This window comes from Gracilinanus agilis, chromosome 6, assembly GCF_016433145.1.
Source record: "Gracilinanus agilis isolate LMUSP501 chromosome 6, AgileGrace, whole genome shotgun sequence".
Taxonomy (NCBI): domain Eukaryota; kingdom Metazoa; phylum Chordata; class Mammalia; order Didelphimorphia; family Didelphidae; genus Gracilinanus; species Gracilinanus agilis.
This window is the reverse complement of record NC_058135.1, coordinates 231,638,896-231,652,480: the sequence shown is the minus strand read 5'-3', so window position 1 is coordinate 231,652,480 and position 13,585 is coordinate 231,638,896.

Here is a 13,585-nt window from a genome sequence, read left to right as displayed (position 1 = left end):
AAAAAAAAAAAAAAAAAAAAAAAAAAAAAAAACCATAAGACTTTAAGAACTCCAATTAATTCAATAATAAATCAGGTTTGGAAGAGGGAAAATGAATCATGCCACCCACTCACTACCAAATAGGTGATGGAATTAAAATACAAAATAAGATGGGTATTTGGGGGTATGGCTGGTGGAAAGGTGTTTTGCAAAAGTATGAATGCTTGTTGTGAGGGAGTTTAATGAGGGAGTTTTTTTTGTTTTAAATTGTCAAATGGAAACTCAAAGAATTAGAAGGAAAAAAGTTAGTTTGCAGGTGACTTGAGAGACTTAACTAAGGAAAACCATTCAAAAGGCATTTAAGCATGAGACTAGGAAAAAGACAACAGAAGATGAAAAAGATATGTAAAGATTTCTAATGGAGTTTTTCACCATCACTGACAGTGAATCCATCAAACTTTAGAATCTAAAGTCAGATTAAAAGGAAGCTCTACCAAATAAAATGGTCCAGAAATACAACAGATTTGCCTTTTTTAATAAATTTATTATCACTGGAAATCTTCAAGGAAATATTAGATCATCTGTAGTCTATGAAATTATAGCATGTGATCACACTTGAAAGGCTCTGGGTTAGATGACCTTAAGGATCTAGAGGATAAAATCATACTCTAAGAAGCAGAAGCCACGATTGGCCACCTAAAAGAGCATTCAGAAAATGTACCTCATTCTCTTAGCACAATAGGTGTAGAATATTGCATTGTCAGGGTTAATGTTTTAGTTTTGCTGAACTATTTTTTATCTTATTCTTTGTTACAAAATATGGTTTACTCTTCCCAGCTGTGTGACCCTGGGCAAGTCACTTGACCCCCATTGCCCACCCTTACTCTTACACCAAGGAACCAATACACAGAAGTTAAGGAACCAATACACAGAAGTTAAGTGTTAAAAAAAAAAAACATTTAAAAAAAATATATGGTTTACTAAATAGGCAAGAAAGGGGATATTAGGTACTTAATAAATGTTTACCCATATTTGGAAATTCTGTAAAAACAAAAAATAAAAATTTAAATTAACTAATAAAGAGGGAGCATAGTATAGCAAGAGACTATAAGACTTGTCAAGACACCTGAGTTTAAGTCTTGAATCTTAACATTTAACTGTTTGACCTTGAATATATACACTTTATTTTCTTCAACTCTTAAGATCATTATTTTCTTCAACTCTAAAATGGAAGTAATATTGCTTACACTACCTGCAAATTTTTAAGAGCTTTAGAAATTATTTCTGTAATTTCTTCTCTGGATAACCCATTCCCTAATTCAAAGTTTAACATCTTTTTTAAGCAAGTAGATGGTTTCCATCAGTTAGTTACCATGGCTGAAAATGAATTAAGCTGGAGCCAACATTATAATAAATCTCTGATCTTAGCTAATCTGGCCCTCAAAGGAGAGAAATAACCCATCTCAAAGCCTGTATTTTAAATCTTTCCAGCTTGAAAAGACCTGCTGGAATTTTGAGTCCTACAGGCATAGCCTTCAAGAGCTCATAGGTTGTAGTTATACTACACAGAAGCATTTAAATAGAACTGTCCCCTCTTGGGTGACTTTCTGACTTTTTGTTCAGCACAATGCCCCAACTGCCACCTCCCCCTGAAACTTCCCTTAGCACCTGGGGCCTTCTCACCCTGGAATATCTCTCCACCTTTTCTACCCCTTTTTACCCATTGGTGAGTTCCCCCTAAGGCAAATTCCTTCAGGGCAAAGACTGTCATTATTTTTGCTTTTATCCCCAATTTATCTGGCAGATAATTAGTGCTTAATAAATGCTTGTCTCCCTGCCTGTTAAATATCTTATCATACTTTCTTTAAACTGATTTTACCTTCCACTGTGTCTCTTTTCTTTATTAGATGTTAGTCCTCCTCAATCCATCCTTATTCACAGGATTTTGCATCAATATTTTAAAATATTGAGGGACTGATTTTCAAGGTAGCTCAGATAACATTCTAAAACAACTGGAAAAAAATCAGAAATTATATTATCACCAAAAAGGATAAATTAGAAATGTCAACAACTACCTACCCACATGCTTATTTTTTCCTCTATAAAATCTTTATGAGAATAATCTATACACAAGTGAAGAATATCCTTACTGAAAATAGAAGGAAATGGAGTTTCATAGACAATTATTTTTACACAATTTACTGAAAGGCAGAGATATACCAAATCTTGCTGTTTGTCATTTGTTAACCAAAAACCCATTTGACTCAGTACAGCAAACAAAACAGTCTTTTTTTTTTTTTTAAACCCTTACCTTGTCTTGGAGTCAATACTGTGTATGGCTCCAAGGCAGAAGAGTGGTAAGGGTAGGCAAGGGGGTCAAGTGACTTGCCCAGGGTCACACAGCTGAGAAGTGTCTGAGGCCGAATTTGAACCTAGGACCTCCCATCTCTAGGCCTGGCTCTCAAACCACTGAGATAACCAGCTGCCCCCTAAACAAAACACTCTTAAAGCTTCCCCTCCAACAAAGTATCTTCTACTTGTATATTCAGGTCTTACTAGAGTTTCTGTTAGATGCTTCCACAGAAAACTCCCATTTTTTTTAAATTTAATTAATTTAGAATATTTTTCCATGGTTACATGATTCATGTTCTTTCCCTCCCCTCCTCCCACATCTCCTCCCGTATCCAATGAGCAATTCCACCAGGCAGAGAACCCTTTTTAATGATGAATTTAGTGATTATTAGTATATAGCAAAGCATGTAACAAAGAGGATAGGAGTGTGCTAACCAAAAGTTTTTAACAGCATCATAAAGTGTGTCCTGCACCTGCCCAGTGAAAGAGATTTTATACAATGATGAAATCCTCTGGGAAGAAGTTGATTGCATTTAATCCAGAAATTTCCTAGAGCCTCTTGGATGCCATAGATAGCCAAGTTTCAGAGGCAGTAAGGTGGTACAGTAGACAGTGCAGGTTTTAGAGTCAGGAAGATCCAAGTTTGAATCCTGCCTCTGACACTAGCAGTCTGACCCCAGCAGAGTCATTTTATTTCCATTAGCCTTAGTTTTCTACATCTATGCAGCAGAATAATAATAGCAGCTGTCTCACCAGTTGTGAGGATAAATTGAGGTAACAGGTAAAGTGCTTTACTATTTGAAAGTGCTGTATAAATATGAACTTCTACTATGCCCAAAGGGGCTGTCTACCCTTTGAGCCAACCATACCATTGCTGGGTTTATACCCCAAAGAGATCATAAGGAAAAAGACTTGTACGAAAATATTTATAGCTGCGCTTTTTGTGGTGGCAAAAAATTGGAAAATGAGAGTATGCCCTTTGCTTGGGGAATGGCTGAACAAATTGTGGTATCTGTTGGTGATGGAATACTATTGTGCTCAAAGGAATAATGAACTGGAGGAATTCCATGTGAACTGGAGGAATTCCACGTGAACTGGAAAGACCTCTAGGAATTGATACAGAGTGAAAGGAGCAGAACCAGGAGAACATTGTACACAGAGACAGATATACTGTGGCCCAATCAAATATAAGATTTCTCTACTTAGCAGCAATGCAATGATCCAGGACAATTCTGAGGGACTTATGAGAAAGAACCCTATCCATATCCAGAGAAAGAACTGTGGGAGCAGAAACAGAAGAACAGCTGCTTGATCACATGGGTTGATGGGGATATGATTGGGGATGCAGGCTCTAAACAATCACCCCAGTGCCACTATTAATAATATGGAAATAGGTCTTGATCAACGACACAGGTAAAACCCAGTGGAATTGCATGTTGGCTATGGGAGATGGGTGGGAGGAAGGGAGGGAAAGAACATCAAACGTGTAACCATGGAAAAATATTCTAAATTAAATAAAAATTTTCAAATTAAAAAAAATGAGCTTCTATTGCTGCCCTGAACTTAAGCTTTTTTATCATTGAACTCAGGGCCCTAAAAGCTCAGATGGTTGATATAATTTCTGGGAAACATGAATTAAAGATAGCTACAAGGAGCTTCATTCAGCCCCTGAGACTTAGCATGGGCATTTATTAAGTGCCTACTACTATGTGCCAGGCATTGTACCAAATACTGAGAGTAAAGGAGGGTAAAAAAACAGCTCGCTGTCTGTTAGAGGAGACTTACATGTGTAAATATTATGTATAAATTTATACTATGTACAAATAAGATATATACAGAATAAACTAGAGAAAATCTCAGAGGAAAGGAGAAGATTAAGAAGGCCTGGAAAAGGCTTCTTACAGAAAGTGCGATTTTAGCTAAATTGGAGAAAAGCAGTCATGCTTCTGAATTTATCTGAATGTACCCTAATTCCCACTCCCTTTGGAGATATGAATGAGGAGGTGAACTGGACAAGTTTCCCATAAGAAAGCTTCTCTATGTGCCAGTCATGTAAGCCTTGATTACCCTTAGAAAATCAGTAGCCTAAGAGGCAGCTGGGTGGCTCAGTGGATGGAGAGTCAGGCCTAGAGGAGGGAGGTCCTGGGTTCAAATCTGACCTCAGCTACTTCCCAGCTGTGTGATCCTGGGCAGGTCACTTAACCCCCATTGCCCACCCTTACCACTCTTCTGTCTTAGAACCAATACACAGTATTACTGAAAGGCAGAGATATACCAAATCTTGCTGTTTGTCATTTGTCGACCAAAAACCCATTTGACTCAGTACAGCAAACAAATAAGCAGCAAGGGTTTAAAAAAATAAAAATAAAAAAGAATCAGTAGCCTACTTAGATTATAATTGCTAAACTAACCCATTCCTTTCTTAAATTTTTTTCATCTTATCTAAGTTGTTTTCTCTTCTTAAGAAAATTTGTCTTTAAAAGTTTGGGGACTTAATGCCTTGTATGATGATAAACTAATTTTTCCTAACTCTTCTTTAGAGTGAAGCCCTACTGAAGAATTTTTTTTTCAACGATTGCTAAGAGAGTAATAAAACAAGGGAGAAAATGCCAGATACTGGCAACAGCCATTGAAAAGGCACATCAAAGTAGGGAAATGGAGTGTTTTGTATAAGAAACAATAAGGAGGCCAGTATCACTAGATCACCCAGGATGTGGAGGAAAGAAAGTATAAGAACACTGGAAAGGCAGGAAGGGTCTTAAAAATCAAACATTTTATATTTGTTCCTAGAAGTAATCATGGAGAGCCACTGAAGTGAATTGAAAAAAGATGGCGCCAGGGGGTGGGTTAGAGATGGTGATATAGTCAGATGTTAAATCAGCTGAGTGGAGGATGGACTGGAGTGGGGAGACAGGAGGCAGGCTATCGTAGTGGCTCACAGGTGTGAAGTGACCAGGACCTTCTAAGGGGGTATATACTAAAGATATTTGTTCCAAAGGTAATTTTAGGAGCCATTGAAGACTTGAAAGCTGATTGGGTGGGAGGAGGGAGGAGAGAAGAACAGGATTGAAGATGGTACCTAACTTTGGGGATTGAGGGAATGGTGGTACCTTCCACAGTATCAGGGAAGTTAGAAAGAGGGGGGAAAAGATAATGAATCCAATATTGGACAAGTTGAGGTTAAGACAACCACAGGGCATCTGGTTAGAGATGTCTGTTAGGCAGTTAGATGTGAAACAGGTCAGAAGAGAGACATTGGGTTGGTCCATCAACCTGGAAAAACAGAACCACCAGAGCAATTAGAAAGAACCTTTAATCTGGACAAGGGAGACAAGGCTCTTATGGCCACCACACAGAGTCACGCACACAGCAACACCACTGGGAATTTTCCATTGAACTGAAGAATTTGGGGTCTTTGAAAGTCTTGGAATAGAAGGTTATATATATAGGGGCTTAGGAAAGAGGTTGTAGCCTTCAGGGTAGGGTCTCTGGGAGAGGCCTAAATAAAATAAGAGAATTAAGAGAAGAAAACAAGGAACTGAAAGACGTGCCTACATCACTCCTATCCAGGGTGCTCGATGGGTGCTTGATGGCTTATCGTTCAGTCTGGGACAAGGGTCAGGCTGGGAGTCTCTCTCTCGAAGGCAAGTTCAGGACAAAGGTAGATTCGAGATTTCATAAAACAAGGTTGCCATTTCCCCCTGGTCATGGTGATTCTGCCATGGACCATAAAAAGGGCCAAAAGGCAACGTCCCGTCCCCAGGAGAGTCTGTCTGACCCTCCGTTACCAAAATTAAAATCAAATTGACTGACCAACAGTAGAAGGGAGACAAGGAGCCTCAGCTCCAACAATTGGCTTCTAGGCAAACCCCCCATCAGCAAAACTACATTGATAGCTAGAAGATGGGCACTCCAAGTGGGCAAAATCTTAGCAGAAAAAGCTACCCCGTTTCCCACAATCTAGTATGACTTTCAAGTCTTGGGAGATCCAAGGTAGACTTCACAGACCTTTTTCTTTTGTAGAAGTCTCCCTTGCAATAGATTGGGTGCTCAAACAGTTTTAAACGATGGAAAAGAAAACAGGAGAAATGTATGACCAAATTCTCAGAGAGGAAAGGATTGATTCTTCAGTGATTTGCTTATGTGCATATACAAGACTTAACTTAAGCCGTCAGCCACAGCACGCATTTAATCATTTTGGATGAACCGAAATGTTCTTTTGGTTCTTTGAAATCACTTGAAACCGGTGCTTTGAACAATACTAAAAGTAACCTCGTTAGCTAACCTTTAACAACGTCTCATTTCTATTAAAATCCACTTGTATCACATAAAAATATATGTAAGCTATACTTGCAAAGAAAATACAGTTTGGGGTAGCTGGGGGCTCAGTGGATTGAGAGCCAGGCCTAGAGATGGTTCAAATCTGGTCTCAGACACTTCCCAGCTGTGTGACCCTGGGCAAGTCACTTGACCCCCATTGCCTAAGTTTTAGCACTCTTCTGCCTTGGTAATACACAGTGTGGGTTCTAAGACAGAAGGTAAGAGCTCTAAAAAAAACAGCTTTTCTAACAATACCAGAGTAGTTGCATAGTTGCCAGAAGGGGGAAATGGCAGCCTTGTTTTACGAAATCTTGAATCTACCTTTGTCCTGCATAGTTGAAAGCAATAGTTTAAAAAATAGATACAAACTAACTTAGAAATAATTATTTTTTAAATTTTTTTAAATAATTATTTTTTTGAAAAACACAGGTTATCAAGATTTGTAAATCTGGTAATGACCCCACTCATCATTTGTGGAAATAAAAATACCAGCAGTTTGACATAAAAAAATCTAATTGAGTATCCTATTTAAAAACCCCAAACAATATATTTTTAAATGCTTGCATGACAATTTTAATTTGGAAAACAATTTTAAAATTAAAATCAAAAATTCTCAAAATTAAAAATCAAGTTCAAACTTCCGACTTCCTCTTGTGAAGAATGAGATGCTAATTCAACATTCTCATTTCCCTCTTCTGGAGAATGAGATGCTAAGGAGCTTTAAAAAAATCTTTTAATTCACTTTACCTGCTCTGGGCATTCATTCCACTCGCATTAACCAATATTTTAAATTTTTTTTCAGATCTGTTGAACTTTTGTGCACTTTCAGGATGTGTTTTCTCTCTGTATATTAAAACAATATAGGGGGGCAGCTGGGGTAGCTCAGTGGATGGAGAGCCAGGCCTAGAGACAGGAGGTCCTGGTTTCAAATCTGGCTTCAGACATTTCCCAGCTTTGTGACCCTGGGCAAGTCACTTAATCCCCATTGCCTGGCTCTTACCACTCTTCTGCCTTGGAGCCAATCACAGTATTGATTCCAAGAGGAAAGGTAAGGGTTTTTTAAAAAATAATAAAAATTTTTAAAAAGTAAAACAATACCGAAATAAAGCACCACAGTCAAGTAAATGGATATTTCTCTGGGATAGTCAGCTCAAAAGTCACTCTTTCCTACTGATAACTAAAACTCAGTATTCATCTGCTTCATTGTTTGGATGACTAAAATTCTACATATCTGCATCTTTAATTCTTATATATTTCAGCATTAGCCTATCAAGGACTACATCATCTTTAATGAATGTAGAAAACTTGCCATAACAGGAGAAAAGAGGGACATGATTAAAATAAGGGGAAAGTAAAAAAAATAAACAAAATAAAATAAAGGGAAAGTACTCCCCTCATTTGGAGTATTAAGGCCAGGTTTAAATTGGCAATGATGCATAGACAAATATAGAACCAACCAGCCATAAACTGAAGTCTCTTTCTAGGGAATCCAGCTGAGCATCCTCTCTGCTTTCTCGTGATACAGAACTATATCTGCAGTTACCTAAAGACACCTCACTGGGCTGCTTATATCACACCAACCAATTTGCTCCATAGCATTATTACTAATTACTTTCCCATACAATTTAACCTCAAATGGTAGTTCTCTCCAATCATGTTTAAGATTGAATATAACTCACCTGTTACTAATAATTACATGCACAAAAATTATCAGACTCGACTATTCTTTCCTATATTCTTCTGACATTAGATTGAGAAATAATTACATTTTGCAATTCTGCATAAATACTGAGATAATTTATGCATATTTCAAAAAGCACTCTGGAAACTTAATTACAAATCTCCAAATTGACAGATATTATGTTAGACCTCCTAATACAATAAAACAGAACTGGGTTGAAACTCTTTTATGTTCATTAGTTAACTGTAAGGTTTAGCTTTTTTCCTTTCCAATTTCTCTAATTCTCAGGTTAAAATAATTGCTGATCGATCACCATAGCATTGCTGGGTTTGTACCGCAAAGAAATCATAGATAAAAAGACTTGTACAAAAATATTTATAGTCACGCTTTTTGTGGTGGCAAAAAACTGGAAAAGGAGGGTATGCCCTTCAATTGGGGAATGGCTGAACAAATTGTGGTATATGCTGGTGATGGAATACTATTGTGTTCAAAGGAATAATAAACTGGAGGAATTCCATGTGAACTGGAAAGACCTCCAGGAACTGATGCAGAGTGAAAGGAGCAGAGCCAGAACACTATACACAGAGACTGATACACTGTGGTAAAATCGAATGTAATGGACTTCTGTACTAGCAGCAATACAATGACCCAGGACAATTCTGAGGGATTTATGGTAAAGAACACTACCCACATTCAGAAGAAGATCTGCAGGAGAGGAAAAACAGAAGAAAAACAACTGCTTGTACACATGGGTTGAGGCGGACATGATTGGGGATGTAGACCTGAAACCAGTGGAAATGCGTGTTGGCTATGGGGGAGTGGGGGGTGAAGGGGAAAGTAAAAATATGATTCATGTAACCATGGAAAATTTTTCTAAAAAAATAAAATATTTAAATCTAAAAAAAATAAAATAATTGCTGATCTTAAAAGGGACTTCACTCAGGGGAGGCACCACTAGAATTCCCAGAAGGGGGAAATAGCAAAGCTAAATTCTATAACTTTCCCATGGATATGTGTTTAAAGAAATCTAATGGGCCCAGTAAAGGAGAAAAAAAAAAAGGATATTTAGGAGTCTACTGAGACTTAGTGAAGTAAGGTGTCCTTGCACAGGTGTCTTCTATGGATTCCAAGTTATAGCTGTAGAGTGACCTTGTCTGGGGGGTTTGGTTCTCAAAGAAATGACTGGAATGGAATAATTAAGGCTTCAGAGATTCTGATTTAGTTCTCCTTTGACTCCACTCTCACCTGCGGCTCTACCCTAAATATTTCCTTGTTGTTCTAAGGCAGAATCTGCTTCCAAGAAATTGGGCTATTCAATTAAAATGCTCATGGGGGAGTTTTGTTGTTGTTTAAGTATTAACTTTTTTTTTTAACCCTCACCTTTGGTCTTGGAGTCAATACTGTGTATTAGTTCCAAGGCAGAAGAGTGGTAAGGGCTGTGCAATGGGGGTTGTGACTTGCCCAGGGTCACACAGCTAGGAAGTATCTGGGGTCAAATTTGAACCTAGGAACTCCCACTCTCTAGGCCTGGCTCTCAATCCACTGAGCCACCCAGCTGCCCCCAGTATTAATTTTTAAGTAGATAGGACAATCAAATTTAGGGAATTGGAAGTTAATTTTCTCCTCCAGAAGAAAAGTGCTGAAGAATGAGATGTGCCCTGTCTATCCTGGAACTTAATCCCTTTATATTGCTAATGGTCTTTACCTAATTGTCTGGGGTAAATTTATGGAAACCCTTTCCCAGCTTTAAGGAAGGGTCTTATAATGTAAATTTAATGCTCAAGTTGGTGAAAAGGAATTTTTTTTCCCTTTCAGATCTTTCTGGGAGATATGTGAATGCAAGGTCCTAGAAGTGTTTGGTTTCAAATGACTTTTTAGAAATGATAATAGATTTGAGCCCAGTAATAGTGTATGGACTCTACTAGCCCACTGAAGAATGGCTGGAGAGATCCCTGGTGAGAGAATGCAAACCAGAGCAAGTCCTTGGGATTTCAGGATTGTCTCCCCACTGTGTTAAAAGGACTTTGTTTTGGGGCAGTTTTTGATGTTTGGGTTTTTTTTTTTTTAATATGGCATTTGAAGAGCCTTTGTTACTTGCATCCCTAGGATGGTCTTTGACCTTTGTGAAGGCACTTGCAAGTACTGTATTTGATTCTCTCCAGGAACCCAAAGACTTTTCTAGAATTGGGGATGAAAATAAATTGCCTATTAAACCCAGTTGCTTTGCTGAGAAAGAAAAAGCTACATCCATCTATCAATCAGCAAACATCTGCTAAATGCCTTTCATGTTCAAATCTAACCTCAGACATTCCCAAGCCCTCTGACCCTGGTCATTTAATCCTAATGGCCTCAAGTCTCCTCATCTGGAAAATGAGCCAAAGAAGAAAATGACAAATTACTCCAGTATCTTTGCCAAGAATATCCCAAATGGGGTATCAACCTGAAAAAACACAGAGGCACCCAAGCAATTATAATAGAACATGTCTTTTATCAGGACAAGGGGGACAATGCTCTTATGGCCACCCTCAGAGCCCACCATTCTGGATTCTGTACACACTGTAGGGTCTTCAGGAAAGACACCAATAATGAGAAATTTCCATGGAACTAAGGAACTTGAGTTTACATATTTATACATAGGGAGTATAATCAAGGAAGAACAACTGACTAGATAGAGGCTGGGGAAAGTGGAAGTAACTAGAAGCTATAATACCTGGGAGAGACCTAGATTCAATAAGAGAAACTAAGAAGACAAAAAAAAAGCAAGATTTGATTCTAAAGTGATCAAGGGGTGCTGGAGGAACTTCCCATGAGATAGAGGAAAATTTGGGGTTTCATAAAACAAGCTTGTCAGAGGTCAGGAAAGGTCAGGCTAGACTGAAATGACTGAACAACAAATAACAACAATAATGTGCCAGACACTGTACTAAGAGCTTACCTCCTGGTAGAAAAAGAGGCAAAAGACAGTTCCTGTCCTCTAAGAGTATGTGATCTAGTGGGGTAGACAATATGCAAACAAATAGATGCAAAGCAAGTTATGTACAAGGGAAACAGGAAATATTTAACCAAGGGAAGGCATTAGAATTAAAAGGGCTTAGGAAAAGCTTCTTATAGAAGGTGGCATTTTAGTTGAGACATGAAGGAAGCTGGTTTCCTCTCTTTTATTTGAAAAACCCTTACCTTTGGTCTTAGAATCACAAAAGAGTGCTAAGGGCTAGGCAAATGGAGTTAAGTAACTTGGCCAGAGTCAAAGAACTCAGAATTGCCTGAATTTCAAATTTGAAACCAGGACTCCCATCTCCAAATCTGGCTCCCCATCCACTGAGCCAACCAGCTGCCCCAAAGTAACTAGTTTTTAAAAGAGATCCTCCTTCTGCTTCTGCTCTCACTCGTGAGCTATGAACTCTTTCTGGGTTTCACATAGGTACCCTCCCCAACCCTGGCAAAAATGACTACTTTCTGCACATTGCAAAAGGGACTTTCTGGCTTTGGGCTTCTATTTTTGTTCTTGCTTTGTGTCTCCTTCCCAGCATCAGCAGGGCAGTGGCAGCAGTAGATTCGGGCCACTGCTCTGCCCCTTATGGGGGGGTAGGGGAAAATTAGGCCCCAGTAGTGATTGTTGCTGTGCCCCTTCACAGAGGTGCAGTAAAAACTGTCCAGGGATAGAGTCAAGTGCCAGCATGCCAGTATGGGGATAATAGCTAGCCCTGGCAGAAAGGGCATTGGGGCCAACCAGTACCAGTGGCAGTAGCGATTGGCATCACCCCCAGCCCCAGTGGCAATAGCAATAGCTCAGTAACAGGGTGAACAGACTCAAAGGCTCCAGCAAAGTGAGCCCTGGCAAGAGAAGTGGCCAAAGCAGGCCCAGGGTTAAGTCCTTTAGCAATAACTGGCCTCTCCACATTGCTGCTGGACCAATATCCTAACTCCTATTCCCTTTTCCAGTTAGGTTCATCTTCCCTTAAACAGCATCAGTTGGCTCAGGCCTTTGAGATCACTTCCTTGTCCCCTGATGCCCCAGGAAGGCTCTGATGCTAAATTAAGCAAATCATGTTGGGCAACTCCGGCAGAGGAACTTCCTTCAGTTGAATTAACTCAAGAGGTTCTCATGTCTTTATTAGATATCTTTCTCCTGCTGAAGCTAAGTAAATCTTCTTTTGTTAACTGTTGAAAGATCTCTGCTTCGTTTTGTTCCAGTTTTGCACTTAAACTCCCAAAGTCCTGGCCTGAGTCAGGCCCAGTTCAGAACAAATACCCAGTGGTCCCTAGACAACTCCTCTCCTCCAAGAAGAACAAGAACAGTCTCTCAGAGATATCGAATGGAACAGAGATTTGGTGTCCTTCATAGAGCTCCCAGGTAGAAGGTCTTGGCCAGTAGGCTAGGGAACACAATGCTGGTGAAAGAATTTTTCTTGATCCATGATAAGAATCAGTGACTAGAGACTTCCAGGTCATATGACCAACACAGTAGAGGATTAGATCTTTTTCCTAAATATCACAATCTCACAAATCTCTCCAAAATGGGAATTATATCCAAGTGTTAACAAGTAGCTAGGTGGTAAAGACTATAGAGTACCACACCAGGAGTCAGGAAGACTCCTCTTCCTGAGTTCAAATCGCCTCAGACATTTATTAACTGTGTGACCCTGAGCATTAAACATTTAACCCTGTTTGCCTGAAAAAAAAAAATAAAGAAAAGTGATTAAACAATTGCAATTGGCTCAATGGTCTAGGACACCAAAAACCCTAACAAAATAATGACTGAATGAATTAACAACAGAAAATAACTCTTCATCTAATCACTCATCTCCACTGTTCTATCCCTCATTCCCCTACAGCAAGGCAAAGTCTTACAAAATTTATTTCCTACCCCTTGTCCAAAATGGGAAGAAACTAAGATGGTTTTGAGGTCCATTCACCAGGGAAACCAACCTCAAAAGCAAGTCAGAAAGTTAGCAATAGGAGGAAATAAGAAGAAAAAAAATGGAAATTATCAAAGATCTCAGGAGAAATAAAACTCAATTAAAGGTCTTTAAGCATAAGCAAATAAAGCAACAGGGAAGATATTAGTAACAGAAGGGAATATAATAAAATGTTTAAAATAATCCAGATATCTTGGAGGGACAAGTGAAGGTATATTAAGGATGAAGACCTGAGTACATTGATAGGAAGTAGAAAAGTACCCAGTGAATAGAGAAAAATTAAAGAGAAAAAAAAATGAAGAAAAAGATTGAGAAGATGGGTATATCCATCCAT